The 14,586-nt window shown below is 41.7% G+C and overlaps 1 protein-coding gene and 1 long non-coding RNA gene across 2 annotated transcripts in view; one reads left to right on the top strand and one right to left on the bottom strand.

Annotated features, from left to right (window-relative positions):
* The window catches only part of LOC145347040 (putative Polycomb group protein ASXL3), a 181,682-nt gene that overhangs the window by 117,278 nt on the left and 49,818 nt on the right, over positions 1-14,586 (bottom strand). The window lies entirely within an intron of this gene.
* Positions 1-14,586, top strand: part of LOC145347041 (uncharacterized) — an 81,354-nt gene that overhangs the window by 50,668 nt on the left and 16,100 nt on the right. The window lies entirely within an intron of this gene.

Genomic DNA, 14,586 nt, shown 5'->3' on the forward strand with positions numbered 1-14,586 from the left:
AAAGATAGAGAAAACTATGCAATGATAGTGATGATACAGTCTGACAGAGTTGAATTTTAAGGATGGCGAGCGATTGGTGCTCACTATCCTGAGAGTCGGCGTGTAATTCACTACTGCTGATTCTCAGACACCCATTGTCATTTCATGCTCACTTGAGAGCTTATTGATAAACGGCACACTTGGAAGAAGTTCTGCCCGTGAGAGATTGGCCAACAGCTCTCCAACCTACACAAACAAAAACCGAAAATGCTGGAGAAACCCAGCAACTGTGGAGAGAGAACAGGGCCAACGTTTTGAGTCAGGGTGACCCTTTGTCAGAACCTTCGGCCAGACACAGTGCTGCAGTGGCCAGAAGCAGTACTGCAGCACTGTGCCTGGAACTAAGTCCTGGAGTTAGGGACAGGAGGGTAGGAGCCACCCTGGACATGGTTTGGAGCAGGGTCGGGTGGAAACAATCGCGGCACTGGGGAGTCGGCTGGAGGGGAGTGGGAAGGAGGGCCACAGCTCCAAGGTCATGAAGGGATCTTCAGTTTGAGGCATTCCCCATTATCCATTCCAAGATGGAGAAAAGTTTTTTTTCTCTGTTTCCCACCCTACTTACACCTACTACCAGTTATAAAAATTGGGCCTGGGCAAGGACTTAATAGGTGAAAGAGTGGGTTTCGTGCCTGAGGCCTGTCTTCCCAAGCATGAAATTGGATCTGGGTTTGGGTCTGGGTTCCCAGGGGAATTCTGTCCATTCAATTTTACACTCCACCACCTTTGAACCTGCCTCTGAACCAGGGGAGTGTAAAACTCTGCCCATAGAATCTGGGGCACAATTAGTGGCAATCTTGTGAGTTCAAACAGGGCTGAGGGCATAATCTCTGCTGTCATTTCAATGCAGTCCATTATCATTGAGTATGCCACATTTCATGAAACAATAAACTGAGGCTCAGTCTATTTGTTCAGGTTAATGTAAAACATTCTCCGACATTCATCATAGAATAGCAGAGTTCTCTCAATGTGTGGGTCAACAGTTAGCCCTCAACCAATACCAAAATGCAACTATTTAGTCATTTTAACTCCCAGCTGGGAAGCTTGGGCTGGATTCTCCGACCTCTCCCACAGCTGGGATTCCTGTAGCTGGTCCTGCTGCAGTGAATAGAGATTTGGCTGAGCGCTGAGGCATGAACGGTCAGAGAATTCCAGCCTATGTGTCACATTCAGCTACATGCAAACAGTTAATGCATTTCAAAAGATATTAATTGGCCGTGGGGTTCTTTGGAATAAGGACATTAAAGGCGCTATATAAATTAAGCTGCTTTCCGCAGAAATGAAAAACTCACAAGAGAAATTGAATAATTCCACAAAACATATTTGTGCAGTTATTGATAAATGGCTGTATTGCAGTGTGCTGTGGAGTTTATGAAAATGCTGGTACATGTGCAGTGGAGATCTCAGTGATGCAAGTAATCAGCACATTGCTGTTTAAACTCTAAATGATGTATTCACAACCAACTTTGAGTCAGAAATTCAAAAAGCTTATAATGTCAAATGTTTCACTCTCAAAACAGATTACTGAATACATTGATGTGGTGATGTGCAATATGTAATGGTTTAAGATTAGGTAGCTGGATTTGATTCATATCCCAGCCATAAAATGCCCGAACACATATAAAAGTGGTAGAAAACACCCAGGTGTGTCTGACCCCAATGAACCCACATTCATGGAAGTTTCATGCCACCATAATCCTGAGGTTGATCAGAGATACTATGTCCTGGCAGCAAACTAACTCCTCCAATTAAAGATAAAAACAGAAAATGCTGCAAATACTCAGTAGATCAAGCAGCATCATTTCTGCTATTATTTCTTTGTTCTGATCGAAGGTCATTGATGTGAATCATTAATTCTAGCTGGGATTTTGTAGCACTGATAGTATTCTCATCCACCTGGCCAGGGAACTGGTGGGGAACCCCAGTTATTTCCACATACAGGGTTGCCTGATAGAATCAAGTGGCTTGCGCCTGCTGTCAGACCTTCCCTGCAACTGAGCTCCCCAGTGAGGGCTGCCGGCCAATCAGAGGCTGAAAGCTCATCACTGCTACCCGCGCCAGCATGATCAAGTGCCCACCTCAGGCTCACGATCAGGGAGGGACCCCTGACCACAGGTAAGTCAAAGTGGGAAGGGGATCAGAAGATAGGAGTTGTGGGAGGGGAACTGCAGGGGATAGGAGGCAAGGAAAGTGGAGTGGCTTTCAGCTGTCACTCCCTGCCCAATGCCAGCTCCCTCAGTTAGGCACAGAGTGCCTGATAAAGGGGGACTGCCCCCCTCTCTTTCTTCAGGAGGCCGCTGGCAAATCTAATCGGTTTTGCAGGGCAGGCTTCCATGGGCTGTGGGTTGAGTAATTATGGGTCAATTGCCTCGTTAATAAGCCACTGGCAACTGGGAATCCTGCAACAGTCATTTCTACCCTCCAATTTAATTAGGGGAGGTTTGCCTGCCAGTGGGAGACTGACACACATAGATCATAGAAGCCCATTCGGTCTATCGAGTCTGCACCGACCACAACCCCACCCAGGCCCTATCCCCATAACCACATGGATTTACCCTAGCTATTCCCCCTGAAACTAAGGGGCAATTTAGCATTGCAAATCCCCCTAACCCACACTCCTTTGGACAGAGTACCCAGAGGAAATCCATGCAGACACGGGGAGAAAGTGGAAATTCAACACAGACAGTGAGTCAAGCTGGGAATCAAACCTGGTCCCTGGCTCTGTGAGGCAGCAGTGCTGAATTTTATGTAACTCGGGTAAAAAGCATGAGGAGCAACACTTCTTTAACCATTGGCAGACTTGGGGCTACATTTACCAGAGACAGCCAATTAAAAGGCTACTGTCAGGATATTCATTCTATTAAAGATGGTGGCCTATGAAAGAGCTCTCGGCAGTTCAGCAACCTTCAGGATCCACACACACAACCTCCGGCAATGTAATTTCAACCCTCAAAAAAGCTTGGAAAAGTGAATGATTCTCACAAGTAGTCATGAACAAACCCAGTGCAGAAGATTCCTGATTTCAACCTCGCACAAAGCTTATGGGCATCAACAAACTGCATCCAGGCAAACCCTGGCAGATGCAGATACCTGATATACAAATGAAAAATTTAAAATTCTGCTGTAGTCACCCAGCACAGACCCATGACGCACAATGACTCAATGGGTTCAGCACAGTGGCACATTGGCTAATATTGCAGCCTCACAACACCAGGGACCCAAATTCAATTCCAGCCTTAGATGACTGTTATTGTGGAGTTTGCATGTTCTCCCTGCATCTGCATGGGTTTCCCCTGGGTGCTCCAGTTTCCTCTCTCAGTCCAAAGATAGAACATAGAACATAGAACAGTAGAGCACAGTACAGGTCTTTCGGCCCTCGATGTTGTGCTGAGCTATGTCCAAACCCAAGATCAAGCTATCCCACTCCCTAGCATTCTGGTGTGCTCCATGTATCTATCCAATAACTGCTTGAAAGTTCTTAGTGGAGTCAGATACTTTATCACAGCAGGCAGTGCATTCCACACTCCAACCACTCTCTGAGTAAAGAATCTACCTTGGACATCCCTCCTACATCTCCTACCATGAACCTTATAGTTATGCCCCCTAGCAACAGCTACATCCACCCGAAGAAATAGTCTCTGAATGTCCACTCTATCTATCCCCCTCATCATCTTATAAACTTCTATTAAGTCGCCTCTCATCCTCCTCCACTCCAAAGAGAAACGCCCAGCTCCCTCGATCTTTCCTCATAAGATCTACCCTTCATACCTGGTAAATTTCCTCTGCACTCTTTCTAAAGCTTCCATATCCTTCTTATAGTGAGGTGACCAGAACTGCACAGAATATTCCAAATGTGGTCTCACCAAGGTCCTGTATAGTTACAGCAAAACCCCACGGCTCTTATACTCAAATCCCCTGTTAATTAACGCTAACGCACTATAAGCCTTCTTCACGGCTCTGTCCACTTGAGTGGCAACCTTCAGAGGTTCGTGGAAATGAACCCCAAAATCTCTCTGTTCCTCCACATTCCTCAGAACCCTGCTGTTGACTCTGTAATCCACATTCCAGTTTATCCTTCCAAAATGAATCACCTCGCACTTATCAGGGTTAAACTCCATCTGCCACTTTTCTGCCCAGCTCTGCATCCTATCAATGTTTCTTTGCAGCCTGCAAGAGCCCTCCACCTCATCCACTACTCCACCAACCTTGGTGTCATCAGCAAGTTTACTAACCCACCCTTCAACCCCTTCTTCCAAGTCACTGATAAAAATCACAAATAGCAGAAGACCAAGCACCGATCCCTGTGGTACACCACTGGTAACTGGCCTCTAGTCTGAAAATTTTCCCTCCACCACCACCCTCTGTCTTCTATGAGACAGCCAGTTACTTATCCAATCGGCCAAATTTCCTTCTATCTCACACCTCCTTACTTTCTTCATGAGCTTACCATGGGAAACCTTCTCAAACGCCTTACTAAAATCCATGTATACAACATCAACCACTCTACCTTTGTCTACACACTTAGTTACCTCCTCAAAGAATTCAATCAAATTTGTGAGGCAAGACTTACCCCTCATGAAACCATGCTGGCTATCCCAGATTAAGCTGCATCTTTCCAAATGGTCATAAATCATATCCCTCAGGACCTTTCTCATTAACTTACCAACCACCGAAGTAAGACTAACTGCCTATAATTACCAGGGTCATTCCCATTTCCTTTCTTGAAGAGAGGAACAACATTTGCTGCTCTCCGGTCTTTTGGCACAATGCAAAATGTGCAGATTAGGTGGATTAGCCATGCTAAATTGCCACTTAATGTCCTGAAATGATGTTGGTTAAGGGGGTTAATGAGGTAAATATGTGGGGTTATGGAGATATGACTGGGGTAATGTGCTGTGTTGGAGAGTTGGCGCAGATGCGATGAGCCGAATAGCCGCCTTCTACACTGTAGAGATTCTATGATTCTCTGAAATAGAAAGGAGGTAGTGATACACACCAGAAGTAATGCCTGGTTTGACTACATTGATGTAAAATTATGGTTGTTGTTATATACCTAGCCATGTGAAAGAAGAAAAGCAAGACAGACACACTCCAGTGACCATTGGACAAGTAACACCAGGGTCCTTCTCCATGGACCAAAGGGTGTCTAAAAAGTAGGGCCATCCACCAAAGCCTGATGGGTGGATGCCACATGGCAGTCAAGCTGCTAGCCAAATGGGCACGGAGAAACAACAGGCTCTTTATTGGCCACCTAAATGCCTCAACTGAGCCCCAGGCAGGCAGCTTGTCTGTCACCTTTCCCAGTGGTAATATGGCATAGAAGTGGGAAAATGTGGGGGGCACCATTCACTGTCTTCCCACACCATTTTGCCAGCAGTCCTGAATCCCAGATTGTTCCCAAACAGCTGGTAAAATTCAGCCCACTGAATCCAATTCCAACGATATAATTTAGTATTGCTTTTATAGCATTAGTTAACTCCTGTAATTAACACCTGTAGTGTAAATAATAACACCCGCCTCTGATATTTTTAATGATAAACACTGTATTGTACATTATTCAGGATTCTCACCCCTTGAATATCCCTACAATTATAATTTTCCCATGGAAGGATTTACTTATACTTTCTTGCTATAACTGATAGGATTGTTTAATATTTTCTATGGCCTCTTCTACTCCTCTTCCAAATCTGAACATTTTTCACATTTCCGTTGATCTATGAATAATAGTGCTGCCATTGCTGCCTGATCCAATTTATAATTCTTCCTCATAATTGCTTTGAGTTCCAATTTACATTGTCATCTTTTACACCTTGATTTCTGCTTTTGTATTACAACCCTTTCAAAAACAGCATCTCCCTCACTGCCAAAAACTCAAATAAATAAATAAACAAATAGGTGTGATTTGACTGACTGCAGCTGCTGGCTGCTCATCCCAATTTCTCATTGCCTTCATAATTCTGCTCACCAAGATTTATACTCACTAAGCTTTATACCACCAGACTTCCAAAATAAAGATTTTCTTCCTGATTTCATTTTTTACATTGACAAGACATTCAAAATGTTGACATCCCCCTGCTGCCAACCTATACACAAAAATATGTACTGACCTTTAAAAATCAATATTGTCCCCCTCAATTTATTTCTTCTTTACTTCTAATCATTCAAATGAAGAAACGCCAGAAATAAAGGATGTGAATACCAGCCATTCTAGGTATTTATTTCACCTGCATCGGGAATCTAGCTATACATACCAGCTTTTCAAAATATGTAATTCACATATGCTCACTTCTGCCAGTAAACCAAAAATAAACACCAACCTCTTAGAATAGGTATTTTCTCTGCTGTCAAACTAAAAATGAATAAATAACTAGCTGCCATTACAATTGCAGGCTGCTCGCCCTGATCTATAATTCATATTCACCCATATTGTTTTTCGCCCACGTTATTCTAACAACCGGTAAAAATATGCTTTTTACTACTGACATTGTGGGCAAAAATAAGTGAATAAATAAATAGTATTGCCACCCATTTATAAGAAGTAACTCGTACACATTTTTGCCATTTGAGGCAAAGATGGCCATGTCCATCATCTGGAGTTCTGGCGGGTAGGTAGGTGATTGGTAAAGTTAATCTTCACCAGGAAGGTTCTGTGGCAAATAGGACATGGTACCAAGCATGTTTCAGTTTTGTATGAGCTGCTGGTTCGGGGTTTCCTCTCCTGCTTCAGATATACACTTGTTTTTGAAGAAGGCCATACTGTTTTTTCACTTGGTTGCACCAGTTACAGTGAACCTGGGTAAGCTTCTTCCAAGACTTGGTTTTGATACCCAAGACTCCAATACAAAACTTTCAAAGTGTTCTTACAGTGTCTCCTTTGACCACCATGACAACACACCTCAGATTCAAGCTTTCTATGGAAGATTCGCTTTGGTAAGCAAGTGTCAGCCATTCTGGCCATGTGAGCAACCTAACTCAGTTCTGACTGTCTCAATATGATGGGGTTGTTTGGCATTTCATCTGGAATGAGCCCCTCAGTGTCTGGTATTTTGGCCTTCCCTCTGATTTTTTGAGGCAGCTCAGATGAAAGTGGCTCATCTCTTGGTATGACACTAATACACCGGTCTCGCGTGTGTAAGATAGGTGTGGGCAGAACTATTGCTTAAAAGCACCTGTATATGTTGTTGTTCATAACACCCTGTCACATGTTTCAACATAAAGCAAATTTGAATTTTTTCCCAAAGTAGGTTTATAGGCTGCAGCCACTAAACATTTGTACTGTACCCAGATGAGTCAGTTTGTGGAATATCACAACTCTCAGTCTTGAGAGAATATGATTTCACAGTGTAATTAAAGATGTGGTTCAAAAAAGAGTCATTCTGCATATTACAATATTCCTGATGCAAGGTGCTCAGGAAAAATAGGACAGGAAAGAAAAAAAGAGGAAGAGGAGAATTGGTTATGGAGAAAACTGACCCCCTGAAGAGAGAGCATGTCTTTGAGGAGTCAAAGACAGAAGTCATTTGCTTAGACATAAGAAACCAACAATACTGTAGATCATAAGAACATAGAACATTACAGCGCAGTACAGGCCCTTTGGCCCTCGATGTTGCGCCAACCAGTGGAACCAATCTAATGACCCTCTAACCTAAACTATTCCAATATTATCCATATGCCTATCCACTGACCATTTGAACGCCCTTAAAGTTGGCGAGTCCACAACTGCTGCAGGCAGGGCATTTCACGCCCTTACTACCCTCTGAGTAAAGAACCTACCTCTGACATCCGTCCTATAATTACCACCCCTTAATTTAAAGCTATGTCCCCTTGTGTTAGCCATCACCATCTGAGGTAAAAGGCTCTCACTGAACACCCTATCCAATCCTTTGATCATCTTGTATGCCTTTTTTTTTCCTGCCACCTCTCAGCCCAGCTCTGCAGCTTATCTATGTCCCTCTGCAAACTGTAACATCCATCCTCACTGTCTACAACTCCTCCAACTTTGGTGTCGTCAGCAAATTTACGAATCCATCCTTCTACACCCTCATCTAGGTCATTTATAAAAGTAAGGGACCAATGGAGGGGAAAGATTTAGAGGAACAAGTTTACAGGAAAATTACAGATCCAAAAACTTAGAGTAGTGATAAAGATGGACTTTAATTCTTCCAATACAGACTGGGATATGAAGTGTAAAGGGCATCGAAAAAGAAGAGGCTCTGAGGTGTATTCAGGAGAATTTTCCTGAACAGTACATTTCTAGCCCAATAAGGAAGGAGGCATTGCTGTATCTGATTCTGGAGAATGAAGTGGATCAAGTATATTAAACGTCAGTGGGGAACATTTAGGGAACAGTGATCATAACTTCATAAGATTTAGATTAGCTATGGAAGAGGACAAGGAGTAATCTAGAGTAAATACAAATATTTGAAGGAGGGCCTATTCCAGTGGGTTGAGAAGTGGGTAAATTGGAATGAAAGGTTGGCAGATAAAATTGTAATGCAACATTGGGCTGCCTTTAAAGAGGAGATGGTTCATATACAGCTAAGGTACATTCTCATGAAGAGAAAGACAAGACAACCAAAGCTAAATTCCCTGGATGACAAAAGGGATAGTGATTATGATGGGGCATAAAAAGAGGCATATAACATACACCAGTGCAAATAACAATCAGACCCAATATTAAAAAATGGGAGGAGAAATGAATAAGAGACTATGAGAGATAAAAAGAAAGTATGTGAAAAAACTGGAAATTAAAATAAAAAACAGTTCAAAAGTTTCCTACAGGCATATAAACAGTAAAATGGGACTATGAAGAGGAATGGGGCTGTTTCAGGACAAAAATGGGATCTACACATGAAGGCAGAAGACATGGCTAATTGACATTTTGCACCTGTCTTTACAACTGAAGGAGATGTTGCCAAAGTCATAGTGAAAGAGTAGAGATGTTGGATAGGCTGCACATTAATAAAGATGGGGTAATAGAAATAGTAGCTGTACTTAAAGTTAAAGTTACTAGGACCAGATGGATTGCATTTAAAGATGCTAAGAGAAATAAGGGTAGAAACTGCGCAATAACTTTTCATGATCTTTCAACCCTCCTTAGATGCAAGAATTTTACCAATAGCTGAGAGAATTGCAAATGTTATATGCCTGTTTGAAAAGGGTTTAAAGATAAACTGAACAGCTCCAGGCCAGTCACTTTAACCTTGGTGGTGGAAAAGATTTTAGAAATGATGATCTGAGCCAAAGTGACAGTCACTTGGATAATTGTGGTTAATTAAAGAAAGTTAGCTTGGACTTGTTACAAGCAAATTTCTGTACCTAACTTGACTTCATTTTTTTTGAGGTAACAGAGATTGTTGATGAGGGTAATGTAGTTGATATATGTGAACTTCAAAAGACATTTGACAGGGTGCTCAATAGTTTTGCAAGCAAATTTGACATTTGTGGAATAGAAAGGACAGAAGGAGCATGGATACAAAGTTGAAACAAAGCGAAGTGATGAATAATCTTTTCTCCTGGAAGCTGCGTGGGTGTGTTTCTATGCAGCAACTTAAAACTTCCGGAACAGGGGTGCACAATTTGACAACTTAATTTGCCACCTGAGTGCAGTTGTGCAAAATAAGTTGAAGGGGCTGCATACTTAAATAAATCACCTGCACACTCCAAAGAAATGTTGGTAATGAATGGTTGATTTTCAAACTGGAGGAAGGTATATAATGGGGTTACCCAGGGGATCAGTGCTAGACCACATCTTTTTTTAATATACATAGATGATTTATGTTTTAGTGTGCAAGGTACAATTTTAAAATTTATGGATAACCCACACTTTGGAAGTGTTGTGAACTGTGAGAAGGAACAGGACATTGATAGACTTGTGAAATGGGTGGACAAATGGGAGATAAAATTTAATACAGAGAAGAGTGAAGTGATATACATTAATAGGAAGAACAGGAGAGATGGCACGGTGGCACTGCTGTCTCACAATGCCAGGGATCCGAGTTCAATTCCCAGCTCAGGTCACTGTCTGTCTGCACGTTCTCCCCTTGGCTGCGTGGGTCTCCTCTGCATGCTCAGATTTCCTCCCGCAGTCCGAAAGGTGTGCTGGTTAGGTGCATTGTTCATGCTAAATTCTCCCTCGGTGTACCCAAACAGACACCGGAGTGTGGCGACTAGAGGATTTTAACACTAACTTTATTGCTGTGTTAATGTAAGCCTACCTGTGACGAATAAATAAACTTTACTTTAAATTGAAAGATAAATTCTAAAGGGGTGCAGGAACAGAGAAACCTTGGGGTATTTGTGCATAAATTGATGATGGTGACCGGACGGATTGAGAAAGTGGTTAAAGTAGCGTACAGGATCCTAAGCTTAGAAATCGAGGCATTGAGTTCAAAATGGTGAACTTCTTTAAAACACTGCTTCAGCCCCAACTGGTATACTGTGTCCAGTGCTGGGCATGCACTTTAAAAAGGATGTGAAGCAATTGGTTCTAGGAGATGAGAACCTTCAGTTGTGAGGAAAGATTGGAGAAGCTGGTGTTGTTCTCCTCATAAAAGAGAGAGGATTTGAAAGAATTGTTCAAAATCAGGAGGGGTCTAGATGGAGTAGATTGAGAGAAACTGATTCCATTTACAGAAGGATTGAGAATCCGAGGACACAAAGTGAAAGAATCGAAGGTGACATGAGGAACATGTTTTGTGCAGTGAGTGGTTAGGATCTAGAATGTACAGCTTGAGTGTAATGGAAGCAGATTTAATCATGGTTTTCAAAAGGGAATTGGATAAACACTTGAAGAGAAATAATTGCAGGGCTACAGGAGAAGAATGGGAGGATTAGCTAAATTGCTTTTGCATAGAATAAGCATGATTCAACAGGTGGAATAGCCTCCTCCTGTGCTCTTGCCATTCAATATGGTTAAACTTGCATTCCACACTTTATCCATGGATGGCAATGTTGCATTTCTGCCTTCACTGGAAGAACTTGCTTGAGTCCATGTGAAATAATAAAATGGCTGTTTTCCAAATGTGCTCTCAAAAGACACAAACCGACAGATATTTTGCTGGTGATCTTTTAACTATACCCCAAATTTAGCAATTATCTCGGTTCTACTTTACCCTGGCTTAATCAATAGAAAAGAAATTATTCCATATCTTTTCCAACTGCAAAACATTGCTGGAGAAGTTCCTCAGAGTGTCCCACTATCTTCAGCTGCTTCACCAATGATTTTTCTTCCATAATGTCACAAGTGCAGATGTTTGCTGATGAGTTGCATGCTCACTTTCACCTACAATTCTTCCGAAAATGAGGCCGGCCAAATCGCAGCAAGACCTCAATAAGGGTGTGGGCAGAAAAGTAGCAATTGACAGTCACGCCACACATGTACCAGGCCTAAGCACTTCCTTTTGACTATTGTAAACTCCCACAGCTGAGCATCAGGAGACCGGGGGTGGTATTTTCCATACTTTTTCCAAAGTGTTGCCTCAGGCAAGAAAAGCAATGTGTAGCTCGCTGGCTGCAGTTGCTTTTCCCACTATATTTTTCAACACTTTGGGGAAAAAAATATGCTGGAGGCGTGGTTCATGCCTTAACAATGCAGGGTGGGGCCAGAAAAAGCAAGCAGCTGGGAATCCTGAGACTGGGGTTCCCTCTGATCTCCGATATGAGAAAAAAGGAAATTCTCCCTAACCAGAAGGCCTGACCCTGGCACTGCCCCGGCACCGTGGCGCTGTCCCAGCATTACCAATCTGACAGTGCCAGAGTGCCAGGGGACTGTCAAGGCATGTACCTCTACCCTCATGGGGCTATTTTTATACCTCAACTGCCTCACCTTTGTGGAAAGCAGCTGTAAACCTCAGCATGAGGTGAATTTCAAAGGTGGGGGACGATACGACACTAACCATAATAAAATGGATTGAAATGTATGGAGATGAGTTTCCCAGTGTCACAACTGTTCTGGAACTATGTCCTTCTGAGTTTAACCTTATAAACTGACAAATTTATACTGTTAGAAGATTGATATAAAGCATTAAAATACATTGAGATAAAAACAGCGTGCATTTATTGAAAACTTAACATATTGCACCAATAGGGAGACACAGCTCTGCTCCCATAATGTCCTCACATTGCGTTAACCTCAGTTGTACTGTTGCAGAAACTGTCAAGTGAAAGCCAGGTTTATCCATAAAGAAATAATGAAAGGAGTCAGTCCAATCATCTTCGACCACTTATGTGCCCTTCCTCATGGTTGGCTACAGAATGAACAGCTAAGCCAGAGCCCTGGGGATAGCAACTTTTAGTCTTGTCATAGGAAGTGTCATATGATACAAAATAAGGAAGAAACAGCAAGATGGCAGCAAGGGACATCAGTATAATATGACAGCAGAATAGAGCTCTGATGAAGGATCGTCCAGACTCAAGGCAGTAACTCTGTTCTCTCATCAAAGGTACTGTCAGACCTGCTGAGATTTTCCAGAATTTTCTGCTTTTAGTTTAGATTCCAGCATCTGCAATAATTTGCTTTTTGTCAGAGTATAATATTTGTTGTTTCTCCCTTTGAGACAATAGTACAAATGTCAAAGATGCAATTCAGGGTGTTAGATTTATGTTCTAAAGTTTTGCTTGATTTATCTTTGAGAATGTAAAGAAACCTTGCATAACTATTTTTCAGGATATTAAATAAATGGGTGTCATTCATAATTGAGTAAATCATATAGCTCATAAAAGGCACAGGTTTTGTGGATCACAAAGCCATATTTTGTTCAATGCCTTTTTAGGATGTTTCATAATAACTTTAATATCATAATGTGAAAGCATTAGTAGCATTTTTCGGTTTTTCTGCCTCTTCTGCTGCTTTCCTTTTCACGTTGCCTCTCAGCAGAGTGCCTCTGTTTGTTGTTAGCGTCAGGAATCAGTATCATTCCTCTTTTTTCTTATTGTTCTCCAGTTAGCAAGGTTGTTTTAGTAAGAGGTCATCTGTAGGAGGTTCCACTTGTGCCAGCAGGAGAACAAAAACAGATCAGTATGAGGCCTGAGACAGAGGGCATGTTAGGAAACTCTCTCTATGCTGTGGACAAAGCTGGAAAAGAATGAAATGTGTGCATAGAGATTTCTCTTCAATGTAGGATCTCCTCACCCGCAACTGGTGGGTAGAATTGACAGGAAAATTATAAAAGCTACAATGAAGCCGAACAGAAATGAACCACAAAGCACACATCTACATCACTATCACTATGGCAACACAGAAAGATGTTGACACCAACAAGATAGAAAATTAAACTACAAAGAACTAGATAACTCAAGGGAGGTTAAAATACCATATGTAATTAAGGGCAGGATGGCAATATCATTTCAGAATTAATTTTTAGGAATGTACAAAAGTGAAAACAGTAAACTGAATTACTACCTACATACGCATGTAGGAATACCCCAGCAGATAAAAACAAGACATCAAACAACAGAAACCACATCCTGCCTTCATATGAAAGTATGAGTAAGGGACATGGCAGGAGCATGAGAAAGCAACGTAATTACCAAGTCATAGTATATATTGAAGCACAAATTTACCATGGAACTCATCTCCTTCTCGATTTGTTTTACCCTGTTGTCTAGTTCTGCAGAACTATTGTGAATGCAATTATACAATCCAGTACAAATATTGTTGTTTGCATATAACATTCTGGATCCTAATTACTCACTAAACATCGTTCTGTTGCTGTGGAGGTAACTCCCTGCTGTGATGTGTTATCAGTTTTTTACTGTCATTTTCCTTTATTCTTTTGCCCTCTAGTCAATAAGCACTCCATTAGAATCCGTTCAGATAGCTTCCCGAGAGTGTTAACCCTGTACTCCAATATATATCCACAGAACTGAAACTTGATATAAAAGAGAAAAACATTTTAATAAAATAACTTACAACACTAGAAAACAAAACAGAGTTTGGGAATAAGAAGAGGAAACAAAGATAAATGACAGAAATAAGCAGAAATAGACAAGAAAAGGATAAAACAGATAAAGTGAAATGAAATAAACAGAAATTAAACTGGTAATAAAACATTATAAGAACATATAGGAGCAGTAGTAATTCATGCAGCCCTTTGAGCTATTCAATAAACTCATGACTAATCCTGTACCTCAACCTCATTTTCCCATCCAAACCCCATATCCCTCAGAGTCCAAAAATCTATCAATCCAGCAAGCAAGCAATTAAGAAAGCAAATGATATGTTGGTCTGCATCACAAGGGGGTTTGAGTATAGGGCTAAAGATGTCTCACTGCAATTGTATTGAGCCTTAGTGAAACTGCACTTGGACTATTGTGTACAGTTTTGGACTCTATGAAAGGATGTACTTGCAACAAAGGTTCACTGGACTGATTCCTGGGATGGCAGTATTGTCTTACGAGGAAACTGCATCTATGTTCTCTAGAGTTCAGAAGAATGAAAGATAACTTCATCGGAATATACAAAATTCTTACAGAGCTTAACAGGATAAATGCATGAAGGATGCTTTCAATATTAGGACGGGGGGGTGGGGTGCGGGGCGGGGGTTTGGT

The sequence above is a fragment of the Carcharhinus amblyrhynchos genome, chromosome 8, assembly GCF_965287045.1.
Source record: "Carcharhinus amblyrhynchos chromosome 8, sCarAmb.v2.hapA, whole genome shotgun sequence".
Classification (NCBI taxonomy): Eukaryota; Metazoa; Chordata; class Chondrichthyes; order Carcharhiniformes; family Carcharhinidae; genus Carcharhinus; species Carcharhinus amblyrhynchos.